The 24,010-nt window shown below is 45.3% G+C and overlaps 1 protein-coding gene across 2 annotated transcripts in view; it reads right to left on the reverse strand.

Moving 5' to 3' along the window:
- The window catches only part of SLC16A14 (solute carrier family 16 member 14), a 516,827-nt gene extending 494,043 nt beyond the window's left edge, over positions 1–22,784 (reverse strand). The window contains exon 1 of one of the 2 annotated variants that reach the window (XM_069213437.1): positions 22,638–22,784. The gene's annotated coding sequence lies outside the window, so the exon portion shown is untranslated. The remainder of the gene's footprint in view (positions 1–22,637) is intronic. The other variant, XM_069213436.1, reaches the window with a different exon arrangement.
- Between the last annotated feature and the right edge of the window lie 1,226 nt (positions 22,785–24,010).

Raw genomic sequence — 24,010 nt, forward strand, 5'->3', positions numbered from 1 at the left:
CAACCAGGAAGTGTTGGCAGCCACTTTGGGACTCGGCCTCAGCCAAGTCCCAAAGAAAAAAGCAAAAAAAAGGCAGTGTACAAATAACTGCGCCAGGGTAAAAAAGCATTTTTTAAATTCATGGAAAATTTGTGAATACTCTTGAATATCACAGTAAATTTAAAAAGCAAATGAGTGCAGTCTCCTGCTCTTGTTGTAATTGTAGCCCCCGGATGGACCAGGTCCCGGGGGGCATGCAGAGGAAGGCACATGGTCCCACCCCTTCCAAGGGCTTAATAATGCCCCCGGGCACCAACACCTCCTCGGGGCCAATGCCAATATTAAGAGGGCCGTGTGTACTCCCTGGCACCTGGGGACCATCATCTCCCCTGGCCTATAAAAAAAAATATGTATGGGGACAGCCCAACCCCCCTCCCCCAGGACCACCACTTCCCCAGGGCTGAAATAAACATTAAAGAAGGGGTCCGCGCAGAACCCCTGCCTCGGGGGCCACCACCTCCCCAGGGTCAATTACATTTTTAGAAAGAAGGAGGGGGGCTACATGGACCCCCCTTCCCTGGCCATGTACGGCCCTAGGGTTGGCCCGTGCAGAACAAAGGAGGGGGCCCCCATCCAGGTGTCAAATATGGCCGTAGGGACTGCTGCCACCCCCGAGGGCTGGCTTCAGCTATCTCCCGAGGTGCCCACCCTCGGGAGATAGCTGTTTGTTGATGCTTGGCGGGAACTGTGACGGCTCCTGCCATCGAAAGCAAACACTCCACTTCCAGCAAGTGGGAGCTGTCAAAATGCAGACATGCGAACAGGGAAAGAGATGAAAGTATTGCTCCCAGCCACAGGGAGTTTCATTTCCAACAGCTCCCCTGTGTGCAGGGAGCCAGCTGGGACTGTAGGGGCCTTAAGACTGCCCCGAAGTTCCCATTATGAAGCACTTCTGTAAAGGGCAAGTCATCCAAGTGTGTTTTCTATGCAGTTCCACCTTGAAAAGTTATCTGATGAAGATGCTTGAGGAACAATTACCTTGGCAACATTAGAGACACACAAGATTACTGGAGATATTGCCTTGATTTCCTTTCACAGATGTAGTTTAGAACATGCACTATACATTCACCCAACAAGTTAGCACTAACTAATTAGCCAGTAGAAAGTACTCCAGTTGGGTAGACATTCTGCACAAAATGGTTTCTACTCGGATAAAAACACAGAGTAGGAGTCATTCTGGCACAATGCTCATTTTACAGAAATTAAACTTCAAAGTGAAACACTTACAGATATAAACAAAGCAGGTGCCAAGTTTGATGGGGTTGAGTGGTTGGGTGGCTACAGGGGGTGGACTGCTTGGCCTGCAGCCAACCCCTATCATGCAGGGCTAAAGACCGTGCACGGCGATGGTTGGATTAATGTATAGCAATTAAAATTACTTAACATTAAAAAGACATAGAAATTCATTGAAAAGAACAAAAGGTTACAGGACGGTAGGAGAACCGAAATGCATCTGATGTTTTTTTCAGTAGCATGATAAACTGAATTTGATGTGCAGTTTATGAGAATCCTCCCGTTCCTTTGCACGACTTCGGTGTCTTTACTCACATTATTTGATTATGCCCTCTGGCCTTCCTGTCTTTTCTTGACTCAAATTATTTGGTGTCTAGTCACCAGAAATAGTATGTAGTAGGACTCTAGCTGCCGCAGTTTGTTTCTCTATTACCCCTTCTTTAATTTATTTTCAAACCTATCTGTACCTAAAAATGTTAGCTTCTTCCAATTGCTGTCATGGGCTCTTTCAAAATTTCTTGCAAAAGGATTGTTCCTGTGTTTTTTTGTTATCATAAGAGTATTTTCTAGGATTCTCATTTTTAACAAACATGTAGTAGCATCCACATACAGTAAGTTGCATGGAAATTTGAGAACATACACTGTGTATCTGCTCGTAAATGTGATTGCAGTCTTTATTATTTTTTCTACTTCCATCTCTTGACATGAATGCTCATATTGCCATTTCACAGACTTTGCAATGGTTGCATTTTAGAAATTCTTTCTATTTTTTCTAATAGTTTTTCTCAGTATCTTTTCCCACTACTTCCAAAAGGCTATGTACTAATTTGTTTTTTAGACTTCTGGCTTGCCTGTATGTTCCTCTTGGGAAATCTCCCAGTAGTCCTACCATCTGTGGTACAAGTTTCAGAAAATTGCAGTTGGCTTTCATAAATTGTTTGAATTATCTGGATTCCATCAAAAACATGTTTATTATCCTGATTTTAGGATCATTCTATGATTCATTTATGAGTTATCCATTTTTCGTTATGAGCAGATTGTTTCTATTCAGTTCATGTGCTGTTAGCCATCGTTTTTCAATTACTCTCTTTGCGTACCCATGATTTATGAATCGTTAATGTGCATTGCTGTCCTGTTTATTTAATACTTCTTATATTGAACAAATTCTTTTAATGCACAAAAAAATCATTGTACTGGATGCTCCATATCTAATTTTTCTGATGAAAGCCCTCTGCATGTAATATATCATTCATTGGTGTGAATGTTCCAGGAAGAGTTGTTTCTACTTGTCCATCTTTCACAAATATATCTTTATTCAAAACTATGACTCTTGAAGCACTTACTATATGGATGAATCTCAACTTAAATTCGTTCTTGATTGACACTGCAAAGTATGGTTTGAATTAATTCTGACTTTCATCCTGTATGATCAATACATCATCAATAAAGATTAACCCACACTAATTTTCTCAAGTATGATTCCATTTTGGCCCCATACAATGTCTTTTTCCCACCAATCCATTGCTACATTTGCAAAGTTAGGTGAAAAGGAAACTCCCATTGCTGTTCCATGTTTTTGACTGAAACATTCCCTGTACTACTAGAAAAAATGTGCAAAAACATTTTATAGCATTTTACTTCCTATACATTCAACTATTCGGTGTTTCTTTACCCACAGTGTTATTGCTTACACTCAAATTCCAAAATCTAAAGATCAAATATATCCTTATTCTGTGAATCTCAAAAACAAGGAACAAACAATCATTGACACAACCATTCAATGGCATGGCCATTTATTTAAGACTCTGTCTCTCAACCTCTCTGTGAACTGCTCCATTACTGAAATCTGCCATTATTTCTACTGTTCCCAGAGAAAGTTTAAATGGTTTTCCTTCTCTGCTTTTTGTTCCTCTCCCTCTGTGTCCATGATTTCTTCTTACATTGTTTTCCCTTGGTTCGTTGTCTTTCTATTATGTCCCTGCTTTATGATGTGGGGAGGGGATGTGGCATAACTGCCAGAGCTGCCGACTTTGGAGCTGGGGAACCAGGTTCGAGTCTTGCCATCAGCTCAACAACTTGTGATTCTGGGCAAAACACTTAGGCCCTCATGATGACATTGGCAGCACATTCCAAATACCACCGCAGTGACCGCCGCCAACATACCGCCGCATAGGTGAACATCTGTCCGCCAGATTATGGCACATGCACACAAAACTGACAGAAAACAGCCACAACCACAAATCAGCCAGACCCACTGAACGTGATAAACTGTCGGTACTACCACCCATACCGTTACGCCACCAAAACAACGCCCTCCAAATAATGACCCACGAATCACCACAGCAGACATTCAACTGCAGTAAACCATTGGTGGTGCACACCGCCGTGGTGGATATGGCCACCCAAAAACAAAACAAGACAACATTGGCCAGAACAAAAAACCCACACCAGACACAAATACACACACCCCTCACACCCATGAACAGCACTATGAAACACACCCCCACATCACCCACAATCCTTTCCAAACATGAGAAGACCGCTACACTTTGCAATGCCAATCTCAGAGAGAACTGCACACACATATCACAACTACTCATTCATCTGTCACGCACCACACACCCACGCATCACCTTCTGCAAAACACACAACACCCATGTCCTTACAAAGGCACCCCCGGTTTACTGATGAGGAGATGCTGGTCATGGTAGAGGAAATAGTCGGGGTAGAGCCACAACTGTCTGGAGCACAGGTACAGCAGATCTCCATTGCCAGGAAGATGGAGCTATGGCGGATAATCGTGGACAGGGTGAACGCCGTGGGACAACATCCACGCACAAGGGACGACATAAGAAAGAGGTGGAATGACCTACAGGGGAAGGTGCATTCTATTGCAGCAAGGCACCAGCTCGCCATCAGGAGGACTGGTGGTGGACCGCCACCTCCTCTCCCACAGCTGACAGCATGGGAGGAGCAAGTCTTGGCAATACTGCAACCCTGAAGGTCTCACGGAAGTAGTCGGAGGACTGGACATTGGTGAGTCAACATTTACTACCTATCACCCCCCCATATCTGCATGACATTTCGACCCCTCTCCCTGACTCCCATCACTCCACTTCATCCCACACAGTGCACACCCCAATTACCATACCTAAATGGCAACCCCTGCATGCCATACCCACTGCATGCACATCCCTTCCAGCTCTGCATGCACACCCACCACTAATGCATGCAAAGCATGGAGAACTAATAATTCCACAATCCATCACCACGCACTACCATAGGAGGGAGGGCAACAACTTTGTCATTGGGAAAGTTGGGAATGCAGAATATGTCACAGACATGTACCATAACACATCACTTACATCCCCACAGGTGCCCCAGCCAATGTCAGCTTCGAGGAGGTGCCACGGCTACCCAGACCCCCACCAGAAGATGCCCTCAGTAATGACAGCAACTCAGGAGCCCTGGATCTGTATGAATTCCCTGGCCCATCAGGGACCACTGGTCAGTCAGCTATCCCATCCCACAGCCAGTCTACCACAGAGCCCCCCTCAGAATCTAACACCACAGCAGTCAGCTAACACCCCCAGACCTCTGTCCTCAGGACACGTCAATCAGTAGTGTGTCCACCTGTACAGGGACTCGTGTCCACACCAATCAGGCAAGACAATGAGGGTCCTGGTGTGAGTGGGCACACCATTCAGGGAACACAGGCACAGGGACCAGGGACAGTCAGAGGATTGCTGTGCACCAGGAGGAGGATGGGCCCAGGGAACCCACTGCCCAGGAGGCTTTCACAAATGTCCTGGGGGCATACCAACAATCCCAGGACAGGATGGGTCAGGTGCTCAGCATCATGCAGGAGAACCAGAGGCTGCAGGGGAAACACCACCAGGAGGTCATGCAAAAACTGTAGGCCTTGAATACCACCACAGCCTCCATTGCGGGGGTGCTGGGTGACATTGCCACCATCATGCAGGAGTACACAGCACACCAGCTTGCCCCTACAATTAGCCAGTGTAATGACCAACCCTCTGCATCTGCTGCAGATAGTGGACAGGAGGCCCTGCCACAGGACCCACAGGCCACCAACACCCCTCCACCTGCAGAAGGTGAACCACCCCCAAACATTCCCTGCAACCCACACAGACACCAGAGACAGTTGCCAAGACCACCGCCAGGAAATGAGCCCCTCCAGAATGTACCCCTTGTGTTCCACAGTGTCACCATGTCCACTTTGAACTGCCTTTGCACCCCTTCCTATGGCCTTTGGACACTGGACCTGTGCACCAAACAGACTCGCCCACTACACTGGACTTTTCCCAATCATCACCCCACTCTATTGCACTTTGCATTGTATACCTGATTTATTAATAAACACCATTTGACACAACTTGATTAATAATGCTTTATCTTTAGGAAATGTAAAATGTAGTGAACTGTATTGAACTGCATGATCCTGTGCAAATGTCCTTTAATATGTTGCTCCATGCTACATATGTCTCTCAGCAGTCTGTACACATCACAGCAGTACACTGTTGTAACCACACCAACATCTGTGCTAAGAGAAGGCATAGGTGACAGGCAGTTGGGATGCAGAGGGAGTGACTAGCATTATGCTACAACCACACAGCACAACACTTAAATGGAAACATGTTTAGTTCAACAGTTACCTGAGTGTCATTGGAAGTACTGCTGAAGTGATGTTGTCCACCTCCTCCTCTTCTTCCTCCTCACTGTCCACTGCTGCCACAGGTGCATTGTCACCCCCCTACTCCTGCAGATAGGGCACATGGTGTCTGAGGGCCAAATTGGGCAACATGCAGCACACAACAACAATCTTGCAGACCTTCTCAGGGGAGTAGCACAGGGATCCACCGGTCAGATTGAATCACCTGAACCTGGCCTTCAGGAGACCAAAGGTCCTTTCAACAACCCTCCTGGTACGCCCATGAGCATCATTATACCTATTCTCAGCCCCTGTTCTCGGATTCCTAACAGGGGTCAAGAACCAGGAGAGATTTGGGTAGCCGGAGTCACCTGCAAGAAGTGAGGGACATACATTAGCCTTGCACAATGGCATGGGGTATGATTCCAGAAGGCAAACACTGACATACATTGGTTGGGGACTCAGACTCACCTATTAGCCATACTCTGTCCCTCTGTATTTGTGCCATCAGATGTGGGACACTGCTTTTCCTCAGGACAAAGTCATCATGCACCGACCCTGGATACTTGGCAGTGATGTTGGAGATGTACTGGTCAGCAAGGCATACCATCTGGACATTGAGTGAGTGGAAAATAATCTTCCTATTCCTGTGCACCTGTTCATTGGCCTTGGGGGGGGGGACTAAGGCAATAGGGGCCCCATCATTTGGCTCAATCACATGCGGTATGTGTCCCATTGCATAGAATCCAGCCTTCACAGTGCGCAATTCATCTACCTGGTGGAATGCAATGTAGCTGCACATGTGTTTAATCAAGGCAGCCAAACCCCTTGCAAGCACAATAGAGAACATTTGCTGTGACATTCTGCCAGCAAGCCCACTGTCACCTGGAAAGAGCCTGTTTCCGGGAAATGGGGCACTCATAGTACCTGCACAAGAGGGGGTGTTACTGTGGTGCAAGGGATAGCAAGTATCAGATCAGGCTCCAGTTGTGCACACAGCTCTGTGATTGGGGCCCTGTCCAGACGATAGATGAGTATGAACTGCCTGTCCTCCAGTGTAGTTAGGTCCACAAGAGGTCTGTCCATGGGTGCTTTCCTCCTCCTCCTCTTCCTCCACAGTGGTTGGTACCCAAGGGTCCAAAAGTTAAAAGGGAGTGACAACAGGACCTATGGACACACAACATCAGAGTACACAGAGCATGTTTGTATGTTGGACACGGGAATTGTCTAGGTGTGTACAGTCGACATCAATGATGCTCTTTTATATCAATACATGTGTACTAGGCGTAGAAAATGGCAACCTCCTGTGCTGTATGCAGGACAGGTGGCAACTACCTCACTCTGTTGACGTTGGGTGTCATGGCAGGAGGCAGTCTGCATCGTTGTGCAACTCCTCATTGGCTAACATGGGCCTCTTTGGAGTGGAGGAACCAATGATGATCAATGCCGGCGGTGACAGTGTTCACCGTCGTGGATGTGACCGCCATTTTCCTCCGACTACTTCACTTGATTCTTGACTTTACACTGGACTACATTTTCACTGTGTGTGCTGCTGTGACCTGTGTCTGGTACCTGCCATGGCCCGTGCCACAGGGGCAACGCCCCAACCTTCACGTAGGAGGAGTTGGAGAGGCTTGTGGATGGTGTCCTACCCCTGTACGGACAGTTGTATGGGCCTCCAGACCAACAGGTGAGTACATCATGATTACATTGCATGTGACATGGCTGCATGTTGATGTGGGTATAGCTGCTCGCAGTGTTAATGCAGAGGTACAGGTCATGTGTGTCTGATGAGGAGCAAATGCAGTATGTAGGCCATATGTGTGAAAGGCTAGATTGTCTGGTTCATGATGTCCCTCTGTCTGTGTTTCCTCTGCAGGTCAGTGCCCATCAGAAGAAGGGGTTGTGGCGTGCCATCGTCAAGGACGTGCGGACCCTGGGGGTCCATAGCTGGCAGAGCACCCACTGCAGGAAACAGTGGGAGGACCTGAGATGCTGGGCCCGAAAGACCGTGGAGGCCCAGCTGGGGACGGCCTTCCAATGGGGGGGTGCCCGTCTGAACCTGACCTCCCTAATGGCCCACACACTGGCGGTGGCCTACCCAGAGCTGGATGGGTGCTTGAGGGCAACACAGCAGCCACAAGGGGGTGAGTAGAGTGTATGTGACATATCATCATTTGTTGCCTGGCATTGGATTTAGGTGCAGGGTTCTAGTCGGTGGATGACCCAATATGCCAGTTTAGGCATTGCTGTGTGGTCCAGCTTAGGTATTTTGGGTGCAATGCATATTTGTGATAGTTAGGTAGCTGGCTTTCCATGTCAGACAGGGCTTAGTTGGTCCCAGTAGGTGTGCAGATGGCAGTGTTTGGGTCCTACCTGCTGTAGTACCTAGGAAATGGTATGCCAGTGTGGTCCATACTGCCCATTCTTAGTCCCAGTGAGTGATAGTTATGTGTATGCCATCTGTGCTGTTGGTGCTGTGACTGACCCTGTGCTCCCTTTCTTTCTCCCCCCTCTCCTTTTATCATCCTGTCCATGTGTGCATTAGCATCATCTGGCAAAGGAGTAGGGGCACTGGCGAGGGAGGGAACTGCAGCCCAGGGGACCCAGGAGGCAGAGTCAACCGACACTGAGGGGACCAGTGCGATGGAGGGCGAGAGGAGCACCACTCGGGGAATAGGAGCTGAACAACTGACTCTGATTCCTCTTCCGATGGGAGCTCCCTGGTGGTGGTGGACCCCTCTGGGACCACCCGAGCTACAGGATCTTAAGCCACCCCGTACAAACACCGCCTTCCCAGTAGCTCCCCACCCAGTTGCCTGCCTGCTCACCCAGGAGGGTGGGTGTCTCCTCCGCCCCAGACACCTCAGGCACTGCCCCAGTCAGCCCTGGTGCGCACAGTGAGGAGGCGATCCATCTCTGTAGGGCAGTCAACCATAGTGAATGCCATACAGGGGCTGGCATCCCAGATGCAGCAAGGCAGTGCCTTCCTGGAGGGCATTCACAGTGGCTTGGCGACCCTCCAGAAATCATTTCAGGCTCTGGCCTCCTCTCTGATGGTAGCCAGTGTCCCTGTTTCTTCAGTCCCCCCTTCAACTACCACTTGCAAGTCCGAGTCTCCTCTCCCCAAAGCCATCCCACGCACACATTCCAACAGGCATGCACCCAAAACAACATACAAGACTTGCACAGACAAACACAGGCAGAACACTTCAGTCCACAAGCACTCACACAGCCAACACACAGGTGCACACACAATATCAGCCACTGCCTCCACTGTCTCCCCTTCCTCCCACACAACCACATCAGCACTCACAACTGCATGCACAGCATCAACAATCCCAGAACCTGCCACCTGCACAGCCAAGCCCACAGTCACCAAAACAGCAGACCCGCAGACAAGCACCCCACACACCACATGTCACCACCACCACCATCACCACCCCATGCCGCACACCCACCTCACTTGCAGACACCACCACAACATCCATCCACATGTCCTGTTTGACCTCCCCCACCCTGTCTGCCTCCCCTCCAAAGACACACAAACACTCGCACTCAGACCTCCAACAGCCATCCACCTCACACACGCACACTGTCCATGCACCTTCAACCAAGTCCAGCACACCTCCTCCTCCTACAACCACTCCCTCTACCGCCACTCCCATACCTCATCCCACAGCCCACCCCACTGGTCCTAAAAAGCTTGTCCTTTCCCTCCTTGACCTCTTCCCTCTCCCCATCCTGCCCGTAAGAGAAAATATCGCCCCCCAAGCCCAGTAGCTCAGCACCAAATCTAGCCCTGTTCCACCCCCTAAGACGTCAGCTTCCACTGATGGGCACATGAGTGGCACTCCAGCACCCCGCCCCATGCCCACTCCTCTGCCCCCAAATCAGAAGAGTAAAGACCCGTCCCCGCCCAAACCCAAACCCAAGGAGCTCCCTCCCAAAAAGAAACTCCCCCACCCCCTGCCCCCTGTGGTGCCTGCCTATGTCCAACATGATGCCCCTGCACAGTGGAGTCCCGATGTTGTCGGGAGGCACGTTGGGCCTTGAACTTTGCCCTGTGGGTATTTTCAGACTTTGGACTGGCCAATGGCCCTGCATGGAAATATGTATTTCTGTATTTTTGGGATTTGGGCTCTTCATCCTAAGGATTGCAGTGTTTGGAACAGAGGTGTTTGTCCTGGCTTTCTTTGCTCCTGGGTTCTGTTACAGTCGATTTCCTCTGCAGATAGTTCTGGGTGTGTGTTGTGTGTGCATGGTGTGTTGTGTGTGTGTGTCACTCTTCCCTCCCTCCCTTGTGTGCTAGGCCGCTGTACTCACCATTGTCGTCTTCATCAGCGTTGGTGTTCCAGGACGGCCATGGCGTGGTACAGCATCAAGAAGACTTCTAGTTCTGGGTCCATTGCAGCCGCGGACTCCTCTATGTCCCTGGAGATGAGTGTCTCCTTTTATTTGATGTGTTTCCACCAGGCTTTTGGTGGCGTTGCTTCCGCCCCGGAAATCCTGGCGGTCTGCTTTGTAATAATATGATGGGCGGATCCTTGTCTTCTGCCTGCCTGGAGATTGCTACCGTCGTGTTCAGGCATCGTACCACATGGGCAGTTGGGGTGGTACATTGACTATCTATGGGAGGGATCAACGCCATGGTCAGAATTTGGCAGTCATTACTGCCGGACTGGAGGCGGTACTACCGCTATCACCGACATGGAGGTCACCTGATCGCCAATGTCATAATGACCACCTTAATCTCCCTGTGCCTACCAAAAATGATTTTGTCTTTGTATAACGTAACTGGTGTTCATGTAAAGTACTCCAATACCTTTGGGTTAAGTTTACATTATATAAAACTGCAACAACAAAAAAAAGAACCATTCTCCCTGCAGAAATCTAGGAGTGTGCATATGGAAGCTCAAAAACTATAGCAGATGCACTGTTTGCTGATGTTGGGAGGGTGTTGACAATGTATCTCCTCCAGGAAGTAAGGATGACGCAAGAACTAATGAGTTTATAGGTTCTTGTACGACCGGGGCAGTATTATTGATTTAGTGTCAGTTGCTTGATTGAACAACTGCTTCCCACAAGGAATACAGTGGTACTTGCAGATGTTCCCATTGGGGCAGCTCGGTTGAGCCTAAGATCTGCCACGTCTGACTTGGGTGGTAGGGAACTGTCATCATCCCTGGAAGGGCCCCAGCATGACAAGAAAAGCCAGATTTGTGGTGATCAAAGCCAGACTTGAGGTGATCAAAGGATTAGATGTCCATGATCAAGTCACCAGAAGACAGATAAACCACGTTGCAAAACCATCCTCATGAGGTGTAAAGATGCAGAAGATGGAGAGAGTGGTGCTGGTTGTGGATCTGCAATTACTTGGTGGATTGTAAATGGGTGATTGAAAGGGTACTAGTAGGAGTATACATTGTTAAGAGACTGTATTCCCTTACTATAGATCACTGTCTTAGCCTGCAGGTTGGGTATACTGAGAAGTGCTTTGACAGGAACATCTCCATGCCTGCTCACATGAGGAGTTGTGCCTCACTATTTACTGTTACACTACTCACAGTAGGTAAGGGGTGCATCTGGGAGAGGAAAGCTTTACCATCACTCAATGATGGCTGAAGTGTTCTTGCCCAAAATGAAGTAGATTTAGTAAAGGTACTGCCACTAGGGCCTAGAGGGTGAGTGACAGAAAAAATACACCAAAAGATGATGAGAGTCAAAATCCAGGCGGCACACAGGAGTACGATGATAGGTTAAGATTGTAGAAAGTTAAGCCGGTGTTTATGAAGCCAAGTGTCTTAAATTCATTTATTGGGTGAAAGGTCGCCTATGGGGGCCCCGGTGGGCATCCAATAGATGGTCACATTTGGATACATTTACCATAAGCCTAACTGCCTTGTGCTGGACCTTTGGTCAATTAAAAGGGGATCTTCAAACTTCCCTTTAGGGAGAGCTGCTTCTGATCATTGAAAGCCCTCCTGAGCTAAAGCCTAAATTAGGGATTAGACATGGGTACCAAAAGATCAAGTAGTTAAAACACCAACTCTGGAGTATGCCAGTGAGCCCACAATATTAATGGTGCAAGAGCTGCATTGCAGAAGGTTTCCTGAGTGGTACCCAGGATTAGTTTTGTCCTTTTGCAATAGTTTACAAATTACCTCTCAAAAGTTAGTGCCTCGATGACGCATGTGGTCTCATTGTCATGCAGTACATAGTATGGCATCCTTTCATTTTGAGAGTTGGGACCTGGAAGTCGTCCACTATCTGGCTAATTTCCCTGACGTCCATAAGTTGGTATCAACAAACAAGAAAATCAGAAAGCTCTTGCACTGGCATCTGTATTACATTCCTTACTAGGACCATTAGCAATAATGTTTTTGGCGGTGTACAGGTAGACTTCATACCTGTCCACAAGTAAACATTTCTCTGCAGTCTTTTCCACAGACCACGGCTGTTAGGCAATCATGACACAAAAGTTAACTACCATATGATGAGTTTGGAATAAAGAAAGAAAGAAAATAATGAAATAAAGAAATAAAAATAAAAAAATTAAGAGAAATGATTAACAGACAGAAAGGAAAAGAAGGGAGAGAAAGAAAGAAAGAAGGCAAGAAACAGGAATGAAAGGCCTGAAAGAGTGAAACAGAAATACCGATAGAAAAGAATCAAAATAATGAAAAAGCTCGGAAAGAAAGAAGGTAAAATAAGCTAGAAGTGAAAGAAAGCGAAAGAAATAGGAGAAATAAAAATAAAATAAAGACATATTGAAAGATAGAAAGAAAGAGGAACAGAAATAAATACAGAGGTAGAAAAAGCAAAACACCGAAAAAACAAAGACAGAAGAAAAGAGATAGAAAAGGAAATAAAAGGGAATGAAATAGACAACGAAAGCAAACCTGCCAACTTACACACAAGTGTGAGAGGGGCATGGTCCTTGAGGGGTCGGGCTTTATGCCTTGAATGGCCTGAGACGGCCTTCTTCCCCCATCCCTTACCCCCATTGACCTCCTCCTTCCACCAAAAAAACGAGAACAAAAGGTTGTTGAGGCTACTTGTGATGACCTGGGATGTCTTTACACCCACCCCTTAATGGACACCCCCTGATTGCAGTATCATAAGACGAGCTGGTAATCCACTCTCTGCAGTGGTTTCCAGCTCGCCTTGCCTGCCACTGTGTGATTTCGGCTCCTTAGCGTGTGATCGTGTGAAGGGGGCTGAAATTGTGTGACACACGGGGGCACCTTGTGAGTCGGCAGGTCTGCAAAAGAGCAATGGGTAGAAAGACACAAAGAGACAATGACTGTTTTGTGTTTGCAAGCCTTCCTTTCTGCAAAAACATGCATTAACTCAGAGATTTTTTTAAGTTAATATAAACACTGATGATACCAAAAATAAGCACATAGACCCCTACTAAACTTGCACTCAGCAGAAAATGGGATCTATAACATTCTACAATATTGTCACTTTGCTCGTTTTTGTCATTTTGAAATTAAATAACACATCGCCTTTTACTGAACGAATCTCTCGATCTCCAAATACTTAACTCAAGAAGTAGAACAGTTCTGACGCAATCTACCATAATGTCCCCTTCCAGTCTGCTTTTAGCAGTCACAGTGACCGCTGGGCCGGAGGAGAAAAGGACAGGAAGCCTTCTTGCTAGTTGAGAGAAACGTTTATCTAAACTTGCTGCGCTTATCTGAAGAAAATGTTCTATTGACCTTTCCAGATCTGACTAAAAGTATTTTGACGAGCATTGGATGAGGCAAAAACATGGTTTTATAATTAACTTTTTTGACATTTATTGATCAACAATACAAATACGAAAATATGTGAACATTTACAAAGAGATACATCTGTAAGCCCTAACTACATAGAGATCCTTCTTAAGAGGTATATTAGTCACGCTTGCCTTTGGCTCATAATGCCGAACCCCACTCTGGGAAATTACTTGGACTCTGGACGGCCTGCTTTTATCATTCAAATACTTTTCAAAGAGTCAGCATATACTTATTGTTGAGGTGCTAAGTATGATAAGAAGACATCAAAGCAAATTTAAGAGATCAACTGGCAGAAATGTGTTCTTCAAATTAAGGTTTGTTTTGGTTCATGTAATAGCATTTGTTGTATGATACCATCATGCATGACTGAACAACATATGCCTAAACAATGAGGTTAGAACTGCGACCGCGTCTTTACCATGCATACCTTTACCATGCATGCCTTTACAATTAATTTTGTTTGTAAAATCATGATTGCTAAGGGAATTTGCATGGCAAAATGCACACTGCTGGCCCACCCGCCCTGCACCCTAACACCTGATAGCCCAGCCCTGCAATCCACCCTGCCCCAACCCTTAAAACTGTCACTTCCCTACCACTCGGAGCCCTAAAACTGACCCTGCCCGGCCTGTATAACTACCCAGACCCCCCACCCTGAGCCCTAAAACTGACCCTGCCCTTAAAACTACCCTGACCCCCACCCTGAGCCCTATAACCAACCTGCCCTGCCCTTAAAACTACCCCTTCCCCTCCCCTGCCTTGAGGCTTAAAACCCTGCCGCTGCTAATAACTACCCTGACCACAGTACCCTGCTCCCACCCTACTGGTCCTAAAAAGCTTTTCCTTTCCTGCCTTGACCTCTTCCCTCACCCCTGTCCTGCCCGTAAGAGAAAAGTCCCCCCAGCCCAGTACCTCCAGCACCAAATCTAGCCCTGTTCCACCCCCTAAGACTTCAGCTGCCACTTAACGGCACATGAGTGCCACTCCGTCCCCCCGCCCCATGCCCACTCCTCTGCCCCAAAACAGAAGGGTAAAGACCCGCCCAAACCCAAGGACTTCCCGCTTAAAAAGAAGCTCCCCCACCCCATGCACCCTGTGGTGCCTGCCTATTTCCAACATGATGCCCCTGCACAGTGGAGTCCAGATGTTGTCAGGAGGCAAGTTGGATCTTGAACTTTGCCCTGTGGGCATTTTCAGACTTTGGACTGGCCAATGGCTCTTTATGGAAATATGTATTTCTATATTTTTTTGGATTTGGACTCTTCATCCTACGGGATAACAGTGGTTGGAACAGAGGTGTTTGTCCTGGCTTTCTTTGCTCCTGGGTTCTGTTACAGTCGATTTACTCTGCAGATAGTTCTGGGTGTGTGTTGTGTGTGCATGGTGTGCTGTGTGTGTATGTCACTCTTCCCTCCCTCCCTTGTGTGCTAAGCGGCTGTCCTCACCATTGTCGTCTTCATCAGCGTTGGTGCTCCAGGACGGCCATGGTGTGGTACAGCATCAGGAAGACTTCTAGTTCTGGTTTCATTGCAGTCGCGGACTCCTCTATGTCCCTGGAGATGTGTCTCCTTTTATATGATGTGTTTCCACCAGGCTTTTGGTGGCGTTGCTTCCACCCGGAAATCCTGACGGTCTGCGATGTCATAATATGGTGGGTGGATCCTTGTCTTCTGCCTGCCTGGAGATTGCTACTGCTGTGTTCAGGCATCATACCACACTGGCAGTTGGGGTGGAACATCGACTATCTATTGGAGGGATCACTGCCATGGTCAGAATTTGGCAGTCATTACTGCCGGACTGGAGGCGGTACTACCGCTATCACCGACACGGCAGACACCTGATCGCCAATGTCATAATGACCACCTTAATCTCCCTGTGCCTACCAAAAATAAATGTTTCTTTGTATAACGTAACTGGTGCTCATGTAAAGTGCTCCAATACATTCAGGTTAAGTTTACGTTATATAAAACTGCAACAACAAAAAAAGAACCATTCTCCCTGCAGAAATCTGCACATGGAAGCTCAAAAACTATAGCAGATGCACTACTTGCTGATGCTGGGAGGATGTTGACAATGTATCTCCTCCAGGAAGTAAGGATGACGCAAGAACTAATGGGTTTATGGGTTCTTGTAGGACTGGGGGCAGTATTATTGATTTAGTGTCAGTTGCTTGATTGAACAACTGCTTCCCACAAGGAATACAGTGGTGCTTGCAGATGTTGCCATTGGGGCAGCTCGGTTGAGCCTAAGATCTGCCACGTCTGACTTGGGTGGTAGGGAACTGTCATCATCCCTGGAAGGGCCCCAGCATGACAAGAAAAGCAAGATTTGAGGTGATCAAAGGATTAGATGTCCATGATCAAGTCACCAGAAGACAGATAAACCATGTCGCAAAACCATCCTCATGAGGTGTAAAGATGCAGAAGATGGAGAGAGTGGTGCTGGTTGCGGATCTGCAATTACTTGGTGGATTGTAAATGGGTTATTGAAAGGGTACTAGTGGGTGTATAAATTGTTAAGAGATTGTATTCCCTTACTATAGATCACTATCTTAGCCTGCAGGTTGGGTATACTGAGAAGCGCTTTGACAGGAACATCTCCATGCCTGCTCACATGAGGAGTTGTGCCTCACTATTTACTGTTACACTACTCACAGTAGGTAAGGGATGCATCTAGGAGAGGAAAGCTTTACCATCACTCAATGATGGCTGAAGTGTTCTTGCCCAAAATTAAGTAGATTTAGTAAAGGTACTGCCACTAGGGCCTAGAGGGTGAGTGACAGAAAAAATACACCAAACGATGATGAGAGTCAAAATCCAGGCGGCACAGAGGAGTACAATGATAGATTGAGATTGTAGAACTTTAAGCCGGCTTTTATGAAGCCAAGTGTCTTAAATTAATTTTTTGGGTGAAAGGTCGCCTATGGGGGCCCCGGTGGGCATCCAATAGATGGTCACATTTGGATACATTTACCATAAGCCTAACTGCCTTGTGCTGGACCTTTGGTCAATTAAAAGGGGATCTTCAAACTTCCCTTTAGGGAGAGCTGCTTCTGATCATTGAAAGCCCTCCTGAGCTAAGGCCTAAATTAGGGATTAGACATGGGTACCAAAAGATCAAGTAGTTTAAACACCAACTCTGGAGTATGCCAGTGAACACACAATATTAATCGGCAAGAGCTGCATTACAGAAGGTTTCCTGAGTGGTACCCAGGATCAGTTTTGTCCTTTTGCAATAGTTTACAAATTACCTCTCAAAGGTGAGAGCCTCAATGATGCATGTGGTCTCACTGTCATGCAGTACATAGTATGGCATTGTTTCGTTTTGAGAGTTGGGACCTGGAAGTCGTCCACTATCTGGCTAATTTCTCTGAAGTCCATTAGTTGATATCAACAAACAAGAAAATCAGAAAGTTCTTGCACTGGCATCTGCATTACATTCCTTACTAGGACCATTAGCAATAATGTGTTTGGAGGTGTACAGGTAGACTTCATACCTGTCCACAAGTAAACATATCTCTGCAGTCTTTTCCACAGAGAACAGCTGTTAGGCAATCATGACACAAAAATTAACTACCATATGAAGAGTTTGGAATAAAGAAAGAAAGAAAATAATGAAATAAAGAAATAACAAAATAACAAAATAAAGAAATTAAGAGAAATGATGAACAGACAGAAAGGAAAAGAAGGGAGAGAAAGAAAGAAGGCAAGAAACAGAAATGAAAGGCATGAAACAGTGAAACAGAAATACCGATAGAAAATAATCAAAATAATGAAAAAGCTTGGAAAGAAAGAAGGTAAAATAAGCTAGAAGAAGTGAAAGAAAGCGAAAGAAATAGGAGAAATAGAAATAAAATAAAGACATATTGAAAGATAGAAAGAAAGAGGAACAGAAATAAATACAGAGGTAGAAAAAGCAAAAAACTGAAAAAACAAAGACAGAAGAAAAGAGATAGTGAAGGAAATAAAAGGGAATGAAATAGACAACGAAAGCAAACCTGCCAACTTGCACACAAGTGTGAGAGGGATGCTTAAGGGGACGGGGCTTTATGCCTTGAATGACCTGAGACGACCTTCTTCCCCCATCCCTTGCCCCCATTGACCTCCTCCTTCCACCAGAAAAAACGAGAACAAAAGGTTGTTGAGGCTACTTGTGATGACCTGGGATGTCTTTACACCCACCACTTAATGGACACCGCCTGATTGCAGTATCAAAAGACGAGCTGGTAATCCACTCTCTGCAGTGGTTTCCAGCTCGCCTTGCCTGCCACTGTGTGATTTCGGCTCCTTAGCGTGTGATCGTGTGAAGGGGGCTGAAATTGTGTGACACACGGTGGCACCTTGTGAGTCGGCAGGTCTGCAAAAGAGCAATGGGTAGAAAGACACAAAGAGACAATGACTGTTTTGTGTTTGCAAGCCTTCCTTTCTGCAAAAACATGCATTAACTCAGAGTTTTTTCAAGTTAATATAAACACTGATGATACCAAAAACAATCACATAGACCCCTACTAAACTTTCACACAGCAGAAAATGGAATCTATAACATTCTACAATATTGTCACTTTGCTCGTTTTTATCATTTTGAAATTAAATAACACATCACCTTTTACTGAACGAATCTCTCGATCTCCAAATACTTAACTCAAGAAGTAGAACAGTTCTGACGCAATCTACCATAATGTCCCCTTCTAGTCTGCTTTTAGCAGTCACAGTGACCGCTGGGCCGGAGGAGAAAAGGACAGGAAGCCTTCTTGCTAGTTTAGAGAAACGTTTATCTAAACTTGCTGCGCTTATCTGAAGAAAATGTTCTATTGACCTTTCCAGATCTGACTAAAAGTATTTTGACGAGCATTGGATGAGGCAAAAACATGGTTTTATAATTAACTTTTTTGACATTTATTGATCAACAATACAAATACGAAAATATGTGAACATTTACAAAGAAATACATCTGTAAGCCCTAACTACATGGAGATCCTTCTTAAGAGGTGTATTAGTCACGCTTGCCTTTGGCTCATAATGCCGAACCCCACTCTGGGAAATTACTTGGACTCTGGACTGCCTGCTTTTATCATTCAAATAATTTTCAAACAGTCAACATATACTTATTGTTTAGGTGCTAAGTATGATAAGAAAACATCAAAGCAAATTCAAGAGATCAACTGGCAGAAATGTGTTCTTTAAATTAAGGTTTGTTTTGGTTCATGTAATAGCATCATGCATGACTGAACAACATATGCCTAAACAATGAGGTTAGAACTGCGACCGCTTTACCATGCATACCTTTACCATGCATGCCTTTACAATTAATTTTGTTTGTAAAAGCATGATTGCTAAGGGAATATGCATGGCAAATTGCACACCGCTGGCCCACCCGCCCTGCACCCTAACACCTGATAGCCCAGCCCTGCAATCCACCCTGCCCCAACCCTTAAAACTGTCACTTCCCTACCACTCTGAGCCCTAAAACTGACCCTGTATAACTACCCAGACCCCCCACCGGAGCCCTAAAACTGACCCTACCCTTAAAACTACCCTGACCCCAGCCCTGAGCCCTATAACCAACCTGCCCTGCCCTTAAAACTACCCCTTCCCCTCCCCCTGCCTTGAGGCTTAAAACCCTGCCCCTGCTAATAACTACTCTGACCACAGTACCCCGCTCTCAGCCCTACAACTGAGCCCCACCCATTAAAACTTCCCCTTCCCCTTCCCCTGCCACCCTAAGCCCTAAAGCCAGCCCCACCCCTTAAAGCTACCCCCACCCCCTTGCCTGGAGCCCTAAAACCCTGCCCTGTGTCAAAAAAAACGACTCTGACTCCCGAGCCCTAAAACCACCCAACACCCAAAAAATATGCCCCTCAAACATGGCCCCAGCCCCACTTTCCTCTGCAAATCCTTCCTATTCCTCTCTCTGCTCTCTGGCCCCCTGCTATAACTACCCCGAACTTAGCAACCCACCCTCATCTGTAAAACTGCCCCCCCCTGAAAACTGTCCTTTCCCCAACCGCCCTGAGCCCTAAAACCAGGCCCCAGCCCCACTTACCTCTCTTGATCCTTCCTGTTTCTGTCTCCACCCACTTGCACAGCTAGAACGCTCTCTGACTTAACCACGCATATACATGGTTTAGGCATATGCGAGGTAAGGCAGAGTCCCTGCAGAGTCCTGGTTCACGCAAGTGTTGTTACGCTTGCGTTGAAACGGCACACATGGATCAGCCCACATTGTTAAGGCCATTTCCCAATAGCATAGTATTGCTTAGCGCACCACCCAAGATCTGGAAGTACAGGCCTTTGTTAAGAGGAGGGAGAAAATGGGACATACACCAATACACAGCAGATGTCATGACCACCCTCCTCTTGGTTCCCAAATCTCATTTAGAGCTCAGGAGAACAGCAGTGGAGCCACCACCAGCTCTGCTATTAGGACACCTGATAACGGTAAAAATGGCACTGGAGGATCTGCCATATATAGGGTGGTGTCTCCAATGTCACTCCCACGAGTGTCCATTTTTTCTGAGACTGCCATGTCAGGCATGGTGGTCTCAGACACAAAAAGTCAACAAATGCTCCCCTCTCCACACACATCTTCTGATGATGAATACCTGCTTGGAGATCGATCTTTAGAAGAAGCATAAGTGTTGGCACGTCTGCCATGCAATCATGGCAGAGTAGACCTTCCATCACTGTTTTTTCCCGGAAGCTCTTCTGCCATGGTGGTGGGAACCATTCTATCAATTGGTTGACCAATGCGACGGAAATATTCAAATTAACTAACATCAAACGGACTAAACATTTAACAAAAGCAATACAAAACATCATAAGTATAATCTGATGTACAGAATACAAGCTTCTTTTGAGTATTAACAGTTCTTTAAATATTAAGGGAATTCAAAAGTCATCTAAACTTAGCTAGCAAGGGCAAAAGAAACCCTACATAGTAGCAAGTCATAAATTAACATGTGCTGGGCTAACCACATTAACAAAAATAGGAAAAGAAAAAAGGGCAAAAAAATCACATCTGGGACAAAAGATGACTAGCCAAGAATGGCAAAATGTAAGTAAAAAGGGAGAGCTTCAGCATGCCAGAATATCGATCAAAAGTCTTCTTTTTAGAGTCAGGGGAAAAAAATTCTAAGTCTCTGCAAAGCATTGGAATAAAGGTTAAGGGTAGAGAGGTCTGTACCTCTCGGAGTCCATGAGAAATTTTGCAAAGAGTGTTCAGAATAAGGTTGAGGAATTGAATGCTGGTAGTCCGCCTGGGGAATGGTACATAAAAGTTCATACTGCAAGATGATTTGCTCATCCACTAATCACTCCACAAAATGCAGAAGGTGTTATTGTGCCATCATAGTCAGCCATGTGACATGGAACTGCAACATCAGTGTAGATTCCCATTACCAACATGCAGAAGGCATCCATCTTAGCTCATCCATGTGGGCTGAAACAAATTTATACATAGTCCAGTTCCACAGTTCCTGAATGTACTGTGCTCGAGGTTACTTTCTCAGGCTCACTATGTGTAAAGCAGTAGGGCGTCTATTACAAAGCTAGCATTTCATGGGAACGAAGTCTGAAAGCACCCATGGAAGACTCTCATTGGTGTAGCTTTCCAGCCGTATGTTTGTGAATTTTAGAAATTCGGGAAAAAACATCCAGGCAGAAATTGGGTTCATAGATTATGACACCTTTCTCTTTGTTAAAAAGCACAGGTATATGAGTAAAAGGATTAGAAAAATGAAGGATTATGCTCTAGTCTAGACAAATTTATCATTAGGTGTGTGATATTTTCCAAAATGTAATTTATCAACACTAGGAAGTTATTTTTTTAAATAGTGCCCACTTTTCAAGCCTTATACAATTGGCCAGATTTAAAAATAGCGAAGGAAAAATCACTGAAAATAGAGATTTTAAGAGCAAGGAAATACTCTAAAAAATATCATTTTTGTACCTTAAATTGTTTAGAACTTTTCTCCATTAAGACATGATTTTGGTTCAACAATCTACCCACAAAATGTCTTTTAGCTCTAAGCTTCCTTTGATGTTGAAGATTTGTGAAGGGGGCAAACTTAGAAAATTGTTTGCAGAGTGTGTCAGCTTAGCAAAACTTTACTGGCAGAATTATTATTTTGCCCACTCCTACTTTTGACCTTTCTTGGAACATCCACCGGGGACATATAATGTCGATAAGCAAAGTCACATATAATTTTCTGCTTGAATACATCTATTTATGTGGGACTAGTTATTTGTGGAGAACTCCTCCTCAAAGGGCCCTGGGTTTACCAAACGACACAGCAATCATACAAAGTACTCCAAGCATTATCAATACATATTTCAATGCAACTGCTTTTTATATCTCGTTAGAAGACCATAATCCATCATGTAAACACCATATGGTAGCAACAACAAATATATAAAATAAAAAGCTCACAACCTGTATTCTAGCCATTTTTACAGTTGTTCTCCGTGTACTAAAAATATGCGGGGAATATAATGAAATAAAACGTTAAAAAAGCAGAACATTTTACATTTTTCACGTATTTACCCTCACTAGTCTTTGACGACAGCCAGACCTATTGGCTTTATCAACTTTCCCTTTGTTAGAAATTACATCATCAGAACTCCGTAAACTAAACGCTCACTGCTCAAACGTGTGACTCGGCTTTTGTTCTTAAAAGGTGGATAAATGAGTATCATCCAATAGGGTAAAATTAGCAACTATTATTTACAGCGCTTAGAAAAGGCAGACGTTCGGTACAAAGGCTATGTAAAAACACATTAACGTGAACAAGCAAAATATTAGAAAACATGGTCAAGAATGCACAGGAGCCACTACTTTGAGAAGTCTTCGGGCTTCTACGGCCATCTCCTACAATAAAACAATATCAAAGTCAGCAGGCAATAGAAACTCACCAATCAGGAACCTCGGCGCAGGCGCCCTCGAGCTCAGAAGATTACTTCTAAGCAGCCAGCTGTTTCCCCGACGGCATCCGCCAGCTCTATGGTCTATATGCCGATGAGTCACGTCACAGCTAGCAGGCTCGATATGCCGAGTTTGCCCTTTCTGTGCCTGCTTTTAATGTTTGACTAACCCACGCCCCCTCCTGTCACTGTAGTCTCATCACAGATGTACTCTATATATTGTTTTTCTGCGTGTGAACTTCAGCGGACTAGTTCACCGCAATACCGGACAATTCGGGTTTGCAACATCTTGCCTCGCGTGCACCCTCTGGTGGTGGGATGGTAGGTTTATTTATTATTAGAGCTGCATGAAGCCTATCACTTTACTGAGGCAACACTGTTCATATTCTGAAATGTCTCGAGGCTCTGTCTCTGTCAAAAACAAGATTAACCTTGTCTGCCCTTATATTAATTAAGGAAACACAGCCACATAATTAAAATACAGTGAGAGTTCTTCCCATTTTAATAATTTCGTTCATATTTTTCAATAGAAAGAAATAGTACAGAAAAGGGACTAACAAAATGCTCTTCACCGACGAATAGGTTTGCATACAAACGCTAAATAACATACAAATAATGAATAAATAGATTAATTATCAGATGCAGAGACAAACATGTCTAAGTGTATATGCACAGAACATTTATAGATTATAAAATGTATTATCTTCCCTATGGTTTAAGTTGTGACGTACGTAGCGCTCCCTGAAAAGAGGCATTCAGTTTATAAATCTCTGCAGTCAAAGCTAGCCCGTAACACATCATACAAAGCACATTGCAGTCAGATGAGATAAGCAAACGTGTTGCATAAGCACTGACAAAACCAGCAGGTCTGTGTTTTTATAAGTGAAAATGCGTTCTTATAAATAGGTAAGTCTGGATGTGTGGATGGGCCCAAGAGCGAATTGGAAAAAGATAAGACGGGCACAGATGGAAGACTGCGTAGTTAAGGGCTCAAATGGATGAATGAATAGATGATTGGGAGACAGTGCATTGATTAATGATTTTTTAGGGATATATATTATTGGTGCCATTGACAAAGACCAAATATCTTGAACGCATTGTTTAGTAAAGGTGGGCTTTATTGTGCAGTTCTGCGAATTGCATTGCAGCTATTCTTTTTATGTTCATTGGCGATATATACATGTAGTTTTTTTTCAAACATCTTCATATCAAGTGTTAAGTAAATATATGTATTACATGCATCAAATTAATAATTAATACATTATTATTTAAAAATTGAGAGCCAGATTTACTTTGGGCTTGCATTGCTCTTGAGGGACGCAAGTTGTAACATGGCAACACAAGTCCTTTAATGGGATTTCCTA

The sequence above is a fragment of the Pleurodeles waltl genome, chromosome 11, assembly GCF_031143425.1.
Source record: "Pleurodeles waltl isolate 20211129_DDA chromosome 11, aPleWal1.hap1.20221129, whole genome shotgun sequence".
NCBI lineage: Eukaryota > Metazoa > Chordata > Amphibia > Caudata > Salamandridae > Pleurodeles > Pleurodeles waltl.